Raw genomic sequence first — 11,359 nt, forward strand, 5'->3', positions numbered from 1 at the left:
ATACATACCATATTTATCTTACTGGGTCTGTGTTACCTAACTCAGGGTGATTTTTTCCTAGTTCCATCAACTTGCCTGTATATTTCATGATTTACTTTTTAAACAGTTGATTAATACTCCAAATTGTAAAAGTACCACATTTTCTTTATCCTTTCTTCTATTGAGGAACATCTGGGTTATTTGCAATTTCTGGATATTATGAACAGAACAGCAATGAGCATGGTTGAGCAAATGTCCTCGTGGTAACATGAAGCATCATTTGGGTGTGTGCCCAAGAGCGGTATAACTGGGTCTTGAGGTAGATCGATTCCCAACTTTCTGAGGAATCACTATACTGATTTACATAGTGGTTGTACAAGTCTGCACTCCCATGAGCAATGGATGAGCTTTCTCCTTATTCCATATTCTCGCCAGCATGAGTTTCCACTTACTTTATTGATCTTAGCCATTCTGACAGGTGTAAGATGAAATTTCAAAGTAGTTTTGATTTACACTTTCCCAATAACTGAGGATGATGAACATTTCTTTGTTTCTCAGACATTTGAGCTTCCTCTATTGAGAATTCACTGTTTAGATCTATACCCCACTTTTTTTTAAGTTGGGCTACTTATTTTTTTGATATCCAGTTTTCAGAGTCATTTACATGTTTTAGATATTAGTCTTCTATTGAGCATGTAGTTGACGAAAATCTTTCCATTCCGCAGGATGCTGCTTTGTCCAAATGACACTGTCCTTTGTAGGAAAGATTTTCAGCCAGATCCCAGTTTTAATCTTATCAAAAATACTCAGCCACAGCCTAGAATTTCTAAAATGAACTAATTAAATGTGAGCTGAAACATGACCACATCACCGCCAGTGCTGTTTGGGGAGATAAATGTTTTCTAATCCTGGAGATGATAGGGGAAAAAATGTTCTTCCAGGCTTAGTAAAACCATTAGTTCACAGACTTTAGTCAGCGAATGGAGAATTCATATCATTCCATATATGTTATTTTAAATATAAGTTGTTTTCAAACTTAGTTTTCGTCTAATGCAGAAAAAATGGTGTCGTACATACTAATTATAAATGCATCACACCTGTTCTTTTGGGAGTGGACAGTAATTATGCTGTTATTAAAAATGCAACTATATCTGCTGAGCACAATGTAGCACACTTTCAACTCCAGCCCTCAGGAAGGAGATGTAGGTGGATCTCTGTGAGTTCAAGACCAGCCTAGACTACATATCAAGACCTAGTCTCAAAACAAACAAGAACAAACAAATAAGAACAAACAAACAAACAAGAAAAGCAAAACACTAAAAAATCAGGTGATGTAACATAAATTTTTTTTTCTTCTTATTAAAGGAAGGATTTATGAGGAAAGTGTTCTTGTTGTTTCCTTCATGCCTCTACTTCCAAAGCAGAAGGTCGCTTATACTAGAGAGTTCATCACTCCTTAACTAGAAAACACACATATCACTTTTCTACCAGCCTTGGCCATGTGGAATGGCAAAGTCTCAAGTGCTGGAAATGGTCCCACAAAAAGAGTGTGTAGCAAGTTGATAATAGTGTTACATCATAACTTTATGTATTACTACACATACACCACTGTGTGACCAGAGTTGTGTCACTAGGGTCAGAGTTGTGTTTCCTCTCTGTCTTCATTTTACTTTGTCTGTCTGCCTGCCTGCTTATCTATCTATCTATCTATCTATCTATCTATCTATCTATCTATCTATCTATCATCTATCTATCAATCATCTATCTATCTATCTATCTATTATCTGTCTGTCCATCTGTCCATCCATCCATCCATCCATCCATCCATCCATCCATCCATCTATCTTGAGATAGAGTCTCACCACATGGCACAAGCAAGCCCTGTGAGCTCAATGTGTGGTAAGAGAAAATGCAAGCTCACAGGGCTTGCTGGTGCTTCCTTAGAAGACTGAGGGGGGAAAAAAGAGTTTTTTAAATACCAAAATTTTCAACTTCTAAAAAAGTCAAAAACAGCTTCTTTTTCCAAGAGGAGAAAAAAAAACTTTCTTTAAAAGATGAAGGGGGGGTGCGGTGGTAGGGGAGCGTCGCTCGGGGAGCGGAGGATGAGGAGGAGGAAGGAGGAATCCTAATGAGCTGACCAGCACCATTTTTACCACTTGACATGAGTTCTCAGAAATGAGCATAGTGCTTTTAGAGCCACCATGTAACAGACAGGTGCCGCTCCAAGACGCTCCTTTTCCATGCCAACACTCTTGACTGTCTCGGATCTTTGTCTCTTCGTCTTTGATCTGGATTGCTACCAAATAAAAGGAGTTCATGGAGTATTTTATTTAAGCTTGAGTCACCATGAGTAGTAGTTTAGGAAAAGAAAAAGACTCTAAAGAGAAAGATCCCAAAGTACCATCTGCCAAGGAAAGAGAAAAAGAGGCAAAAGCCTCTGGAGGTTTTGGGAAAGAAAGCAAAGAAAAAGAACCTAAAGCCAAAGGGAAAGATGCCAAAGATGGAAAGAAGGAGTCCAGTGCTGCCCAACCAGGTGTGGCTTTTCCAGTCGACAATACCATCAATCGGCCAAATCCAGCACCTGGAACTGGAAAAAAATCCAGCAATGCCGAGGTAATTAAGGAGCTTAACAAATGCCGGGAGGAGAGCTCAATGCGCTTGGACTTATCCAGGAGGTCTATACATATACTGCCACCATCAGTCAAGAGTTGACTCAACTCACAGAACTTTATACAGTAACAAATTGCAGTCCCTCCCAGCAGAGGTGGGCTGTCTAGTCAATCTCATGACGCTGGCTCTCAGTAAGAACTCACTCACCAGTTTGCCTGACTCTCTTGATAACTTGAAGAAGCTGCAGATGCTTGATTTACGGCACAAAAAACTGAGAGAAATTCCTTCCGTGGTGTACAGGCTAGACTCTGTCACTCCTCTCTATCTTCCCTTTAACCGCATAACGACTGTGGAGAAGGACATCAGAAACCTGCCGAAGCTCAGCATCCGAGAGAACAAGATCAAGCAGCTCCCCGCGGAGATCGGTGAATTATGTAACCTCATTACCCTGGATGTAGCTCACAATCAACTTGAACACCTTCCAAAGGAGATTGGAAACTGCACACAGATAACCAACCTTGACTTGCAGCACAATGAACTACTAGACCTCCCAGATACAATAGGAAACCTGTCCAGTTTAAATCGCCTTGGCCTGAGATACAATAGATTGTCAGCAATACCCAGATCATTAGCAAAATGCAGTGCACCTGAGGAGTTAAATTTAGAGAACAATAACATTTCTACTCTACCAGAGAGTCTTTTGTCCAGTCTTGTAAAATTGAATAGTTTGATCTTAGCTAGAAATTGCTTCCAGTTATATCCAGTGGGAGGTCCGTCTCAGTTTTCCACCATTTATTCCCTCAACATGGAACACAATCGAATCAACAAAATCCCATTTGGAATTTTTTCCAGAGCTAAAGTGTTAAGTAAGGTGAATATGAAGGACAATCAGTTAACATCAATCACTTCCTTTGGATTTTGGAACTTGGACCAGTATGGTAGAATTGAATTTAGCAACTAATCAGCTCACAAAGATCCCAGAGGCTGTGTCTGGTCTTGTTTCTCTTGAGGTTCTAATATTATCAAACAATCTTCTAAAGAAACTTCCCCACGGTCTTGGAAACCTTAGAAAGTTACGCGAGTTAGACCTGGAGGAGAACAAGCTTGAGTCCTTGCCCAGTGAGATTGCTTACCTTAAGGATCTGCAGAAATTAGTCTTTACAAACAACCAGTTGAGCACTCTTCCCAGAGGATCGGTCACCTCACCAACCTCTCTCGCACCTTGGTCTTGGAGAGAACCTGCTCACTCACCTTCCTGAGGAAATCGGTACACTGGAAAACCTAGAAGAACTGTATTTGAATGACAAACCCAACCTTCACAGCCTCCCCTTTGAGCTGGCTCTCTGAAGCAAGCTGTCAATCATGAGTATTGAGAACTGTCCTCTCAGTCACCTCCCACCTCAGATTGTTGCTGGAGGGCCTTCGTTCATTATTCAATTCTTAAAGATACAGGGTCCGTATTGTGCCATGGTCTGATACAAACTGCTGGTCCCACACACTGTTCAAAAACAGACTGCCAATAATCTTTCATATGTGTATCTGTATCTCTGTGAATATTGATCTATGGCAGATTTATAAAGACTGCATTATGTGTTTCTGCTAATAGAGGAATCATAGCCATTTAGATTTTTTTAATTCTGTAAAAAAAAAAAAAGGCTAATATAAGTTTTCTTTGCTAAATTTGATGGATGTTTTTCTGTTGTGTAATCTGATATGCCAGTTTGTATAAAAATCTTCCAACAAATTATGAAGTCATTAAATTGAAGGGACAAAACAATATAGTTAAATACATGTTTCTCTTAGGAAAATGTGGGCCAAAAATTTTGTTGCATCTTTCATATACATTTCCCCTTAAAATTGTCAGATCTTTATAACAGCATAGGCCCTGAAGGTAGAATTTTTCTTTAACTTATTTTGAAATTTGAAATTTAAATTTTATATATTGTTTACAATCAGAGTGAATCACTGGATTATTTTGATTTTCTCTGTTTTAATCGCTCAGATAAGAGTTTATATTCTGTTAAATAATTTGCATCAGTTAGTTTAAACATCAAAATATACTTTGTCAAAACAGCTGGCAAACAGAAAATATACATTTAGAAATCAAAATTTTCACTAGTTTTATTTCTCCAGTGAACTTTAAAGCAAATATCTGAAGTGAATCTTTGGGGCGGGGGTATCGAAACCTTTCCTAGAATGAGTATGTTTTACTGTGTGGGAGCAGAAATCTGTGGTGGAAGATTTTCTTTTCTATTCTTTTCTTCCTCATCCCTGAAAGTTGTAGATCCAAACAATTTAACAAAAATTTGGCAAGTAAATAACACATAAAGACACATTCTATATATGTATATACAATGCTATATAGATATGTATTTATTATATCATAAACTACAGTAGGTAACTTTAAAGACTTCTCCCGTTACTTGTACAACGAGATGGACGTCTCTCTCTAAAGACTGCAGAATATGTGCGTTCAAGGTTATTTAACAGTGTCCTATGGTTTTATATCTTGACTCACCTTGTCCATCTTTCTGTTCGGGAGTATCTGTGTCTAAGCACAATATCTTCACACTGTGCTGTATTGCTGCTGAACTAAACGCACTTTCCCCATACATGGGGCACTGGCTTCACACAATTCAGTTCAGTACTGTTGCTTTCTATCTCATCTTTCCTGGGTTAGTAGGTGGTAGTCAGTTATGGGAAACGGCGCATTGCATTGATGCCGTTGGTAGTTCCGTGGAAGTTACGTAGGATGTGCATGGACTTGTTGAGAATATTTTCTTTTGCTTTACTGCCTTTATGAATATCAACTGTAAATGTATGCCCCTTACATAGTATTCTTATTTTTGGTAGTGTTTGTCTAGGTCAATTGAATTATTGAGAACACCTCCCCCCCCACCAGCAAGTGCAGCCTAGATACAGTCCTGAAACACACTTTCCATACAATGAATGACTATTATACATAAGTAAATATTGCTGCTTGTTATTTTATTTTGCACCCCCCTCCCCATTTTGGGTATTTTGTTCTAAACAACTATTTTTAAAAATTAAAACTGTAATATCAAGATATAAATTTGGATTTTTGCTTTTCCTGGCACTCAAACTCAAGACTGGGTTTCAGATCAAATCTGTGTTCATAATTGGCAAATTTGTAAGGAGCAACTAAGAAATGGAAGGTAGGTCAAGATAGAAAACCCTAGAATGCCTACGTGTGCTGTAAAACTATTGTAGATGTTCGCTGGATTTTACAAAGTAATAGCCTTTCTCCTTTTCCATCTACTGTGGCTTTTCAGTTAAGATTTTGTTTATAAAAGGAATTTATTACAGTTCTACCTAGAAAAAAAAAGATGAAGTGGATTTATATGGTAAAAATGCCTGTTTATACTCGATCTTCAACAGTTCATTTACACATGAATGAAACCAATCTTGGTATCTGGGCTTCTCGCTCCTTTACCACATGGAAGGTGCGCTCTTGTGCAGTAACCTGCCATATGAACCAGGACTTATGTAAATGCAGCTTTCAAACATTTCTTTCTTTTCAAATTATAATGGATATTTTTGCTTACTGATCCAGCTTCAGCTGTTCTCATCATAACAGTTTCAAAGCTGGAAGACATTTTAAAAAATCCCAAAGTCGCCCATACTTGGCATTTGTTTGGAGGAAAGAGGAAAGAATTCACAGCTACTACAGCCTAAGCACCTGCTTCAAATTAAATATTCTCCTTTTACTTGCAAAATTAATTCTTTCTAATAAGCAAATAGCAGCATGTGACCCAAGCTAATTGTTGATTTTTTTGTCCTACCTGGAGGGATGCATCCCAAGAGCATCTGTTTGTTGAATCTGAGAGGTGGGACTTAGAGAAGACGTCATCTTTTCTTCACAAGCCACAGGGAGGGATAATGTATAGAGAGGTACCCACAGTTCACTAGGGACAGTAAGATGATGCAAAAATCAGGATGGCTTCCTGGGACAACAGCACAGAAATCCTTCCTGAGTCTTGAGTTCAGAATTTTGAGAAGAATATAAAAGCAATTCTTTACTTCCAATGCCAAAATGTCTCTAGCTTGTTATTTGAAATATTCTTTCACAGATTGCCATGTACCTTTTGTGAGCCACATTTTTTTGCAAGGTCAACATTTTTACAAAGAAATTGTGATTATTTTTTTTTTTAATTTTAGCCATGGAAACTTATTTTTCAAATATTTGTTAAATGCAACCTGACCTTAAATTTTTGTAGTTTATTTTGTAAGTAAATTAGAAAATCAATTGCAACTAATATTTTATTTCATTCCAAATTGCTTCCATTCTAGTGGTATTTATAAATCAATGTGAATGTCTCTTGTTTGACAAAAGCCCATTTGGTTCATGCACTCGTGGCACAAGTTAAATCTACCAAAAAAAAAAATGTGAGTCAAATTGGCTGACTTTATTAAATATGCAAACTCATCAAGCTTTATTTCTTTTGAGTAACAGCATTTCAAAGAACAATCTAGAAGCCTACTGGTGCCAAAAATAAGAAATTGCATCTGGTCTGTGTGTCAAATAGCTCTTTAAGGTTTGAATATGCAAAGTTTGGTGAATGCTAATTATTAAAATATCAAATGTTTGCTTTTAGCTCTGACCAAAACTGTACAATTATCTCCCTTGAGTTAACGTAAAAAGAGTCTTATTTTTGTCAGATACTCAAGCTTATACAAAATCCTTATTCCTTTATTTTTTTAAGTTCAAAATCAGGAAAGAAAAACAAGTAAATCAAAAATTGAAAGAAGTGGCAAATCCATTATTGTGAACACATAGATCGAGACATGAATTGTTCAAATCTGAGTAAATATTTAATCACAAAAAAAGTTAATTCACTCATTTGCCTGGCACAGAAAGTGTCAACTAAAGATAGAAAGTGTCTCCTTTAAAAGTTTTAAGACAGCTGGGCAGTGGTAGCACAAGCCTTTAATCTCGGCACTTGGGAGGCAGAGGCAGGCAGATTTCTGAGTTCGAGGCCAGCCTGGTCTACAGAGTGAGTTCCAGGACAGCCAGGACTACACAGAGAAACCCTATCTCAGAAAAAAAAAGTTTTAAGATGAACCATATGTCTGAAAATATTGATGCTTTAAAAGTATTTCTAGCTATGTATTTAAGAATCCCCTATCCTTTTTTCTTTAAAAATTTCCAATTTATGCATTTGTTGTGCATTTATGTTGACAGATTGTCTACATGAATAGAAAATAGCTTGTTACTGCCTAGCGAGAATTCTTCAAGAAAATAGTTCAACTGAGCTTGAGAAATCCAGTACTTTGTCAATTCCAGTTAATATGTCATGAAATATGACTGATTACTATTTTCAAGTGAAAATAGTTTTTCTTTATATACTATATTCTGATTGCAGTTTCTTCTCCCCGAGCTCTGCCCAGACCACATCTTCACCCACCCAAGTCACTCCTTTCTCTCTCTTGCCCATTAGAATACAAGCAAGCATATAGTAATCATCATCATCATCATCTCAGATAAAATAAAAACAATCAAACCAGAAAGGGACAAAACAATAAAAAAAAACAGGAAAAAGAAAGCAAAAATAACAGAACAAGAAACACATACAAACACCAAGGCACATACATTCACAGATACAGAACATCCATAAAAACATACAGAAACCATAATAAGATCTGTAAGGTTATAAGAAAAAGCCCAGACAAAGCATTGTGAGATTAAAAACAACAACAAAACACTACACCACCTTCCGGCCTGGTAACACTAAATTTGTTTTGTTTTAGCTATCTATTATTGCACAGGGCTTGCTTGCCCTTATGTGTGGTTTGTATACCCTAGTTAGACTCCATCAGAGAAAACTAAACTTTCTTTTGCAAGTAGTCATGAACTGTAGATAACTTCTAGATTAGGGATGAGGTCTTGTGCCCACTTCCTCTCTGCCATCAGGCCCTCTGGGTCTCTCTTCAGGGACTTCAACTCTGCTGATCCCCATGTCTTCAGAGCCAATACAACCTGGTGATTCTTACACTGCCAAGTTTGACTGCCAGTGTAAGGTACTCCTTGGCCACCTGTGGATCACACCCTTCTAACACATCTACTGCCTTAATGGAGCTGGTCTCCTCTTAATTACAGCTGATATTCCAGCTGCCAGCAAAGCAAGTTTTCTTTTTCTTCAGTGGTTCTTGCCTCTTATTAACCAGAGTCAAGCCTTCTGCTCCAACCAACCAGACACTACAGATTCTTAACACAAAAGAGCACACAAATGGCTTTTCTAGGGCAACCAATGGCCTATTCAAAGAAGTGTTTGGATATAGCTGATGTCAGAGAGATGACAAATGGATAGTCCACCCCAAATATGCCAATGGGGACTTGAACTGAGCTGCTTTTGAATGCATATCTCAAAGAAAGGCTCTGCTTTGCTTTGTGATGAGTGTTATGGCTGAATAGGACCAGGGTCTGGCTTCCTAAGAAGTTTACAAGCCAATTTGTTCCCCAGCTCTCCATACAAAGGATTGCTGGTGCTCTCCTCCACTTGCCATAAGCATCTTTCTTGATATTTCTGGTAGGTCCCAATCAGATGAACATCTAGGAGGTTCTCACTCCTATTAAGGTCTCTACCACCCCCCATATTGAATCTAATTCAAGTCTGATCATTCACTGCCCCAGGAACTCCAGGCTCTTATAGGTATGCAACATCACATCCCTGTCCAGACCCCTCTCAGCAGCATCCAACTTCTGCCCTTTCTGACAGCCAAAGTCCACATCTACAACGTAAATGACACCAATCCCATTTCCAGATTTTGGGGCACTACTCATCTTCTCCAGAATCTCCTCATATCAGCATGTCACAAGGAGACAGAGACTGTAACAGTCTTGGCAGGGACAAAACATGGTAATGGTCTTAAGATGTCAGGGAAAGTCTAGTGAAGTTCTCAGCTTTCTAAACGATTTATTTTTAATCATGTGTGTCTGTGAGGGTTTTACTTTTAAGTATACAAAAGGATTTATAAACTATCCTTTTCAAAGTAGTACTTGAGTGTATCTGAAAGGTCATTTTCAGAGTCGATATTCCTTAAAATATTTTCTTATAAACATTACATTGGTTTAGACCTAAGAGGATAAGTGGGTTTGAGGGTTTTGTAAAACATAGTTTTAATCAATAATGAAATAGTTTATAGCTTTGTAACTGTTCAGTGTTCACAGTAACTAAGTGCACACATCTGAGGAAACATGATTGCCATGTAAGCCGAGGCTGCCTCTGCTTCATGCTTCATCCTTCTCCAGTTACACTTAACAAACACATCCGTTACAAAGACTTTCTTAGATTCCAACTTCAAACTGCCTTGAACTTATTCAACTGTTAATCAGTTATTCAATACATTAAAAAATAATGCAAGGACAAAATCAGATTATGGTTAGGTTAAATGGGCAAGATTGCCGGGGAACAAATTTCGCCATAAAGAAGTACTCTATTCACTGATGGTAATGTTGATTACAAGACTAGAGAAATAGCCACTAAAAATAACGGTTTTCACTTTAATTACATTATAACTTAAGTAGATTAAAGGAATAGATATTGAGCCCAATTAAGAGAAACTGCAACAGTCTCAAACTCTGCTCTCATCTGGTAGACCCAGCTCCTACCGGGTCACCTCACAGACGACACGCACATCAGCACTTACAAACAATCTCCGCCTAAGTAAGAAGAATGAGATTTGATTCCTTTGTTTTTTTATAACAGACAGATATCAATCAAGCTACCACTGGTCCATATGTTATCATATCTAAGAGCATAGTGGGATGCCTGAAAATATTTTAAAGTTAATCTCAACTAAGTTTGACTGGAAGGACTAAGGCACCTGTGGGATTAGTAACATTTCAGTGTAAGCCAGTGTCTGTCAGTGTGGCATTTGAGTCACATAGAACATGAGTCCCTGTTAGTTCCTTTAAGATTGTGGAGGAGATAGAGAAGCTAGTGAAAAAGAGACGATTAGCCTGCCCCAGATTAAACAAAATGAACAGAAATTCTAAGTTTTTCAGCAAGATACAGCCAATATAGTAATTATGAGTAATTTGCTTCTCGCCTATACGTGCTCCACTTCCTACCTAAGGTGCACACGTTTGCAGTGAACAGTAAAGTGACCTCTACACCCAAAGAACATTCTTCACACCTATCTCACTTGAAAACTAGTGGCCAAGGGTCTTTTATCCTAATATAATTTTGATATTATTTGCTTTTTCTCTCCAGAAATAAATAACAAAACTGTTAATGTTAGAGGGTGGGAAGTAGGCCAGGAAAGTAAAGCCACCCTTTACCTGGTTACATTTCCCTATTCAAATACCTTTCCCAGGGACCCATGTCTACTTTCATAAATGCGATGCTTGGCTTACATGGAGAAAAACGTTAATAGCCTTCTATGGTAGATATCTAACACACCACAACCTGCAACAGAGAAAGATAAATACAATTACCTCAACACAGGGTGGTTTTAGGAATATATATTATAGTAATATATAATATAATAAAATAATATATACATATATATCAAATCAATTATAATAAAATAAGCTTGTACTTTCATTTAGCTTGATATAGGGGAAGATAACTTTACTTACCTGTCAGAGCCTCCGCAACAAAAAACTTTGCCCATGGATACTACTGAGATGGAGTATTTCTCCTCCAGGGAGATTCTTGGATGTTCTTTCAAAGTAGTTTTAGGTTTTAAACATTACATGCATGCATTCACACATGCACGGAGGGTGTGGGGAGATAGAAAGAGGGAG

General features: G+C 37.8%; 1 pseudogene; it reads left to right on the forward strand.

Moving 5' to 3' along the window:
- Nucleotides 1–2,325: 2,325 nt before the first annotated feature.
- Nucleotides 2,326–4,065, forward strand: LOC114626799 (annotated as a pseudogene).
- Nucleotides 4,066–11,359: the final 7,294 nt, after the last annotated feature.

This window comes from Grammomys surdaster, unplaced genomic scaffold, assembly GCF_004785775.1.
Source record: "Grammomys surdaster isolate TR1022 unplaced genomic scaffold, NIH_TR_1.0 239, whole genome shotgun sequence".
In the NCBI taxonomy this organism is placed as follows: domain Eukaryota; kingdom Metazoa; phylum Chordata; class Mammalia; order Rodentia; family Muridae; genus Grammomys; species Grammomys surdaster.